The sequence below is a fragment of the Ursus maritimus genome, unplaced genomic scaffold (assembly GCF_017311325.1).
Source record: "Ursus maritimus isolate PB19 unplaced genomic scaffold, ASM1731132v1 scaffold_24, whole genome shotgun sequence".
In the NCBI taxonomy this organism is placed as follows: Eukaryota; Metazoa; Chordata; class Mammalia; order Carnivora; family Ursidae; genus Ursus; species Ursus maritimus.
Window position 1 is genome coordinate 36,158,755 of NW_024424897.1, and position 8,781 is coordinate 36,167,535.

General features: G+C 43.0%; 1 long non-coding RNA gene across 2 annotated transcripts; it reads right to left on the minus strand.

The window, feature by feature from the left end:
- Positions 1–3,254: 3,254 nt before the first annotated feature.
- On the minus strand, positions 3,255–8,084 carry LOC103667305. 2 transcript variants are annotated; one of them, XR_569730.2, is made up of 4 exons: positions 8,066–8,084; positions 7,667–7,800; positions 4,885–4,985; positions 3,255–3,442 (listed from the first exon to the last, which is right to left on the minus strand). It is a non-coding gene; the product is annotated as an uncharacterized LOC103667305 (long non-coding RNA). The 2 variants fall into 2 exon arrangements; XR_569729.2 differs by lacking the exon at positions 8,066–8,084 and having other exon boundaries at positions 7,667–7,854.
- Between the last annotated feature and the right edge of the window lie 697 nt (positions 8,085–8,781).

Consider the following 8,781-nt stretch of genomic DNA (forward strand, 5'->3'; position numbering starts at 1 on the left):
GCTCCGCGCTCCAGCTCCGGAAATACTTCTTTAGACCGGAATTCGAGTTTCAAGACCCTAGTCCCTCCTCGGACTCCTTTGCGAATATTTGTCAGAAATTAGCTAGGAGGGTTTTTTACCTCCCACTTGTCTTTGAGTCCTGCCTGAAAAGTAGGACTCCATTTGTCCTCCTAGAAAGTGTGTTCCTGGACAGGGCTGACATGGCTGTTTAGTACTAGCGTTTCAGGCGGGCTGGAGTTGGAGAAGGGCCAATGTCGGTGGCAGTGGCAGAAACTGCTAGTTCTACGACATCCTTGATTCTTATTACATCGTGTGAGAGCCCTTGATTGGTACCCAGGCACAAAACCTCCCGGAATGAAGGGTACATTTCCCAGTACTCCTTGCAGCTGACTTGGCATCCTCCTGTGCACTTCACCACTCAAGAAAAGTAATCTGGAAGTTCAAACTGAGCCATGTAAAATATAACCTGCCTAAAGGTGACCTGGTTGAGACTTGACACCCCAAGATGAACTGTACCCTTAAAAGCAAGAAGCTGGAAAAGAAAATAGCCATTTTAAAAGCTGTAAGCAGTTTGTAGTGACCCAAGAGGTGAAGGCATGAATTTTACATTTGGTCATGTCATGGGCCTTTGAATTATGCAAATATAAAGCAGAATTCTCATCAATGATTCTTAGGGGAAAACTTGAATGTACGTGTTTTATCCTGAGACTAAAACACTTGTGTTTAGCAATAACAATTGGGGGCATCCTTTAGAAGAGCTTGTTTCCGGAAGACTTTGGGCTTCTTTGGGGGAGAAGTACTAATTTTTTGTTTGAATTTAGATTTCATTGTGCTTGTATATTATTGCTTATTCTTGGGATGTGTGTATGTGCATGTTATGTATGTGTGTGTGTTTGTGATATTTAAGCATTTGCTCAGAGACGATTAGTAGCTGAGATCTAGTAATGGATGTGTTAGTCTGATTTCTCCCCAAAGCGGAGCCTTAGATAAGGTTGATATATGAGTGATCTATTCAGGAATGAACAGGGAAGAAAGGAGAATCAGTACACATATGTACTATTGAATTGGCCATTGCAAGGGGTGAGTGATTGCTCAATCCTCAAGATTTTCTGAGAAGCTTTATGGAATGTTCTTGGAATGCCCCTCCTGTGGAATGGAAGATGGAAGCATATAACTGTCAGCCTTTGAATTCTCTTGTCAAGCATTATCCCACCAAACATCAATTCTCCAATGTTTGTCATTTGAGCATGCATCAGTGGGTAGTGGTTCCTGCAGGAGTTTCTTCTCGTACAAAGAAGCCCTGAGGCAAAAGAGAGGTGTAGGGTACTAGGGTACCTAGGCAAGTCCAAGGCAAGTCTCTGACAAGTTATCTTGTGCTGAACTAGTAGATGCTTGTCAAAAACTGGTTGCTGTATCGATGATTAAGAGCATAAGGCCAAGAGTGTTTGAAGCAGTGCACAAGAGATATCCAACACACTGGGCTAGAAGGATGTGAGGCCTGGTCATCACCACAGTGGAGGTGGTGTGACATAGACTGTGGAAAGGATCTGGGTTTGGTGTGGCTCATCTTAGGTTGTAACATGGATGGCCCACACATACTTATTCAGGACTGTTGTGTTCTGTTACCGGTCTGTTGTGTTCTGATGGAATATACCCTTGCAGATGGCAGTGTGGTTTCTACAAGGAAATGAACAGTCTTACCCTTTGGTGATCACCAACTCAAGAAAACATACGTCAAGCTCTCAGGGAGACCTTGAGGGCACCCTTCATTAGCTTGTGTTTAAACGATGACCCCCAAAATGTGGAACTTATAGCTTGGCAAAAGTTCTCCCGAGAAAATCTCCTCACACATCCTTACTCCTCCTCACTCTTAGTATTTTTTAATCCTACAGTGACCTGGGGGCATTAAAGATGCTAAGCATGTTCACAACCATTTCCCTTTATAAATTCTGATAAGGTGATCTGGAGCCTTACTCTGAAATGTCACCTCTTTCATATTTTGGAAATCTGTCAAGACTTTATTTTTATCACCTCATTAGACTCTGGATCATTCTAACTGAAGTAGGCTTCCCCCCTCCCCTTCTAATTTGCATCCTTGTTTATTTTCTTCAGAACACTTACCATAATGTGTAGCTATCTTCTTTATTGTTATATTATCTGTTTCTTCCTCTAGAATGTGAGCTTTGTGAAGGCACACATCCAGTCTGTCTGGTTCACTATTGTATCCCTAATGCTACCACAACACCTGAGTCATGGTAGACACCTCCCAATACTTCCTGGAAGAATGAATAAATTCGCTATTTATTCAGAGCCCCCTATTTCCCATCTGTTGGTTGATGTGAAAATCAAATGGAATCTTTGTGGAAATAATTTGTAAACTATAAAGTTCTATAAATCTTAGCATCCAAATGAGGTAGACACTATTATTTCCCCCTTTTTACAGATAAAAAAAGTTTAAAAGGCTTAAAGAAAGACGATTTAAAAGGTTTAAATGGTTTGTCAAGGGCCACAGGCAGTAAATTGGCCTAAATCAGACCACAACCCAGGCCAGTTGTGATTATGAAGAACATAGACAAGAAAATGTAAGCCTATTTTTACCTCCCATGTTTTGTAATGGGGAAACCAGAAGAGAGGGGCTGGCTTTCAGGATCAAGATGAACTAGGATAGGTTAGGAAGGAGGATTGTCCTAGGCTTCTGTTCTAGAGTCCTAGAAAATTATCACTAAGCGCCATCGGCCCATCTATTTGATAATAATCATAAATTGTAGTTAACATAATTGAATGTTTTCTGTGTCAGGCACTATACTAAGCACTTTACATGAAGTAACTTATTTTGTCCTCGTAGCTTTTGAAGTATATATTGTTGTACAGATCAGAAAAATGAATCGCAGAAAGGTTAGGACACTTGCTGAAGGTCACACAGTTATGTGGCAGGCCTGGGTTTGAAATTCAGAATCAGGGTTCCTAACTACTATTCTATAATGCATAGGCCCTGTAGTTGGACATGGGATTAGAGGTAAGGCCCTGACACTTACCTGCCATATGATTTTGGGCAAATTACTTAATCTCTCCAAACCTCAGCGTCCTTATATATAAAATGGTATTGATAATAAGCATAGGCACAAGGTGGTTTTAAGGGTAAATTAGATGACGCTTGTGGAGAATATAACACAGTTGCATACCAAGTGCTCAACAAATGTCATCAGTCTTCCACCTCATCAGCCCCCTTAACCAAATAACTCAAACAATGTGGGTCCTTTTAACAATGATGATTTATTAAAAGAAATGACTCTTTTTCCTTCCCCATCACATCTCTTGTAATCTCCACCCACAGTCCCCCATTTTCATCTGTCTTCCTGGTCAAGGAGTTCCAGTCATATCTTTGAAGATAGGAGCGATGAGAAATTATTAGAGAAGGATGACTCTCAAGATAAATCTTCATCTGAAAAATGGACCAAAAAGTTATACATGAGACCTGCTGTTTTAGGGACCTGGAATCACAGAATGCAATTGAGAGGTGACAGTTCTCAGTTGTGGAAACCAATAAGTGCCTACAAAGAGCCAGCAAAGCCAAAAGCATCCCAAGGATTGTAGGTAGATTGGACAGATAGTACCTTCTGAACCCAAATGGGTTACTTTTAAAGTTTATATTGATTCTATTGTGTTAAGTATTATATTAATTAATAAATACAGCTTAATTTATAATCAAGGCTGAATCATGGTAGATTTTCATTTTGCTTTTTTTTTTTCATTTGATGGCTACTGAAAATAAAGAAACTATCATGTGAGGACCCTGAAATATTTCTATAGGAAAGGAGTTCTCATCGGTCAATCTGGCAGTGTGTGTAAGAGGCTGAAAATGAACATACTCTCTGGTCATAAATTATAATTCTTAAAATTTATCCCAAGGAAATTACTAAGGGCATGTGCATGAATTTTAGTATTCATTATAACCATATTAATAAAATAAACAATGGACATATTAAATGTGTATTAATGGGGGTTACTGAGTATGTGAGCATAGGTGATGGACTTCTATAAGGCTGTTAAAGGTGTGGTATAGAAGACTGGTGTTGTTAGGGCGCCTGGGTGGCACAGCGGTTAAGCGTCTGCCTTCGGCTCAGGGCGTGATCCTGGCGTTATGGGATCGAGCCCCACATCAGGCTCCTCCGCTAGGAGCCTGCTTCTTCCTCTCCCACTCCCATATATATATATATATATATATATATATATATATATATATATATATATATATATATATATATATATATATATATATATATATATATATATATATATATATATATATATATATATATATATATATATATATATATATATATATATATATATATATATATATATATATATATATATATATATATATATATATATATATATATATATATATATATATATATATATATATATATATATATATATATATATATATATATATATATATATATATATATATATATATATATATATATATATATATATATATATATATATATATATATATATATATATATATATATATATATATATATTATGTATATGCGTGTGTGTTTAAAATATGCACCAAAGTATTAAGCAGGTATCATTTGGGGATGGGGGATAATGTGACTGATTTTTATGTTCTTTTTGTTCAAATAAATAGTCTGATTCCTCTCCTGGGTATACTGGGTAATGAAATTATCTTAAAGGTTTAGAAGCCACCATCCTGTGACAGATGCTTCTTTTTCTTGGGAAGGGTGTGAAGCAGGAAAGGCCACAGAGAGACAGGTTTCTATCCCACCCACTTCTGGAAAGTCCCATCAGAGCCAGCCCGCCTAGCTCTGATGAGGTGTGAGGAAGCAGGGAAGCGCCCGGTGGTTTTACCTGTCCTCAGGCTGCAGCACAGACGTGGCCACACCCATTGCTGACGCAGCGCTCGCCCAGATCACAATCCCAGTCATCACTGCAGAGCTCAATGCAGGTGCCTACGTTAGAACAGACCAGCTGAAAACCACCCTGCTTTAAGCACAGGTATCCGAGAGGACAGCCCTTGACTGATGAAAGAACCTGTTCCACTTTTGTCTTTCAGTTCAATAAATAAGGAAATTTGTAAATGATTACTCACAGAACAATACTCATTAACATCTTATACATTTCAGTTAAAAACAATGCGTTCACATAATCACAATAAATAAGGCCTACGCTAAAGAAGAGCATAACTGTGTGTGCAGAAGCGAAGTGCAAAGAAGCCCACTCAAATGTCCTCACTTCCCTACTTTGCTGGGAAAGAGGCAGAAAAGGGGAAACTCACATCTACCAAACGCCATCAAGGGTGCCTTGCAGTCACCCTGCAGGGTGAGTCTGACTTGTCTCATCTCATAAGCATGGCAGCTGGGGTGCACAGAGGTGAACTGCCCACTAGTAGGTGCAGAAGTGGAATTCAGCCGAGACCCGCCTGGCCCCCTGGGCCAAGCGCCCTCCACCGTCCCACATGGTGAAACAGACTCTGACGTGAAAATCACACCACCAAATTTCAAGGAGTCACTCCTGACCTGAGTAGAGGCCCACCAGGTTCCCAGAGCCTCCAAGTTAGTCTTTGAGAACCAATGCAGTAGGTCCAAGAAGCTGGTTAAGACCCCACAGGAGCTTCTAGTTAAATGTATGCAGAGATCTGGGCGAATGTGTGCTTTGCTTCTGTTGTGCGAGGCTTTCGCTTCTACTCCGCTGTTGTCTGGAATTTGTCTACCTGATTCTGTGTCTGGGATTCTCTGGGCCTTTGTTTCCTCGTATATAAAATGGAGCTCTTGGATGTAGCAGGGAAAATGAAGTTCACTTTCCCGTTCAAAGTCTGATCCATAGAGATGACTATCTGATGCTGTGTTGAGAGGGCTGGGACACCTTGTCCAGGCTCAGAAGGAAAAGAATGCTGCAGTGACTAGCAATGTATGACTGTAAGGATGGGCCTGGTGGGGAGTCTACGATATACCTGCAGACCTCAGAGAAAGTCAGTATTATCCCTCCATGCTTCTATTCGCTGTTGTTGATTTACGGTGAGAAGGTTGAAGACTGTCCCCACTCATAGCACTTTGGTCATTCAGTAAATCTGTTGATTTCTTACTATGTACAAAGCATAGAGCTAAGTTATTCAGGATATATAAAGATATAAGATAGAGTCATTACCTTAAAGAAGCTTAGAATCTAACAATGGTGATAAGACTTGTGTTTAAAGTACAAAAAACAAGGTGGCATGTGAAAAGTGTCCCGAGAAGAGGTATATCCAAAGAAAAGGAGCTCAGAGGAGAGAAGACATTACTTTTAATTAGATTAACCAGAAAAGGTGAGTCTTGAAGTACAGAAATCTTTTTAAGGAAGAATTGAGGGGGGTGGTAGAGTCTTGTGAAGAGAAAAGAATTACTAGCAAAAGTTCACAAGGGGAAAATGTAACAGGGCCTGGAGCAGAAAGAGGCGTGCAAGGCACCTGGGCACAAAGTTTAAGGAGGCACTTGCACAACCCTGAGAGTGAGCACTTCCTTAAATATCGCACCCTGGGCGCCTTATCTCCACACTCCTTGGCCTGAAATACGAGGAATACGGGAGGACTGGCAAGTAAATGCAAGCCTGGATAAGGCGGCAGTTGGAAGTCAGGCAGGAAAAGTAGGTGGGGGGTAAAGTTGCAGGCGGCCAGATCTTGAGGACCCGAGGAGTTTGGGTTTCACTCGCTAGGCCAAGGGAGGGATATGACTGCAGTTCACTTAAGATTATTGTGGTGTGAGGGCATAGAATGGACCAGGATTCAGTGAGCAAGCAAACCTCAGAAGCCATCGAGGGTCAGGAAGTGCTGTCAGGAAACTACACCACGCTGGCCCAAGCAGGTGGTAGTCAGGGCTAGACGGGCCATGTGGCAAGGGGGAGTGGAAAGGAAGGAGCACACGCAAGAGACGATTTCAAAGAATGGACAGTATTTGGCAACTGGTTTAATGTGGGGGAGGACAGCAAAGAAGAAAAGGAGTAAGAGTTGAATCCAAGAATCTTTAGAGAGAAGTAGGAGCTACAGTGACGATAATCCAGGAGAGAAGGAAGTTTGGGGATTGATGGAGTGGCGAACAATGTTAGGTGCTGCAGAGCTTACAGACTTTTGCTGCTGAGAGTCAAGAGATTTGTTAGCTGATCCTGGGAGCGAAGTTTCTGGAGACTGATGGGGACAGAAATGGCGATAATCTTCAGGAGGGGAAGGAATGAGTTATGGGGAAGTTAGGGCAGAGAGTTAAGACTGCTCCTTTGAGAATGTTGGGGGTAAAAGGAAAAGCAGAAATTAAGATGATTCACATATGACATGATTAAGAAAATATGTTCTCTAGTGAGCTGATCTATTTGCAGCAAGAGACCAAGAAACCCATGGGGGAGAGAGATGCTGGGGAAGATGGCAGGTGGCTGATGGGGCAGCAAGAGGGAAGAAGGGGGAGTCCAGTTGAAGGAAGGACCCAAGGAAAGGAGGGGGGAAGAGTGGAGGCAGAAGGAGAGAGGTGCTGCTGTCAAGGTGGCTCCTGGACTAGAGTCTCATTCCTTCTCGCCTTTCTTCCTTCTTTTCCCTGCGCTCCCCTGTCCCCGCTGGCCCACTCTCCAGCTCCCTCATGCAGAGAATGGGCCGCCTTGTGCCCGGACTTACCCAGAAGTCGCAGTGGTCTCACCGCAGCCTGGAGCTGCGGGACCTCCGAGCTAAGGGTTATGAGCATCACCAGGAGGAGGAAGCCGCCCAACTTCATGTTGCCGTCAGAAGTCTTCAGTGAAAATGCAGCAAGGCTGAGAACAGTGGCAATTTATGCTCTTGCGCCACTGAGCTAGAAGGCAAGGCCAGGGGCGGGACTAGGCGCATGAGAGCCTAAGCCCTGCCCAGAAACTACTTCTGAAGAACTCACATTGGTAGGTCTCCTGAGGAGGGCCTTGTTGCCCAAGCCAGTCTGACCCAAAGGAATACCTTCCTCTGGCAGATGAGTAAGAGTTTCCTGAAGCAGGGAAGCCGTGAGTGACAGACAAAGGGGTACGGTGGGGTGGGGTGAGCACTAACCTTTATTATGGACTTTATCCACTCATCCCTTTTTCAACACAGGTGAATGTCTCCTCTGGGCCAGGCGCATGCTCAGCACAAATATATCCGTATAGAAATTACAATCTAGGAACTGAGTGTTAGCCCGGGTGCAGTCCCCTGTCTCACTTCTCCCCACCCTGCTCTGGGCCCTAGGATCTCTGGGATTGAGGACAGGGAGAGTCAGGAGGGCCGACAGCACTCCTAGGTCACCTGCTGCCGGGAATGAGGTCCCCTTAGTCTCCTGGCTTGGTCTGATTTAGGCGGTTGTGGTGGTCGTTGCCTATAGGATATATGTCTTTTTATGGCATAGAGTTTCACTTCACCTTGTCCACCTTCTCTCCTGAGAACCCTAACTCTCAATATACATGTTAGGTGCTTCCAGGCTGTTTCTCATCAGGCAGCACTGGGGTGGGAGGGCGGGGGCAGGGTGGCCACAGTAGCCAACCAGCTGGGGAGTGAGATTTCATTTCCCCCTTCTTGCAAGCACTCCTAAGCTAGACAAGTCATTTTCTGAAACCTATACTCCCCTTGGTTTTTTGGAGGAATACGTCCTCCTTCTCTCCCCAGTGGCAGCGGGGGCAGAGGAAGGCACGTGTAACTTCTGGCCGTGAGCATTGTGTCCCATAAGATGTCTTATTTAACATGGGCTAAGGATGACCGGGCTGCTTGAGAATGGCAGAACCAGTTTGCAGGTT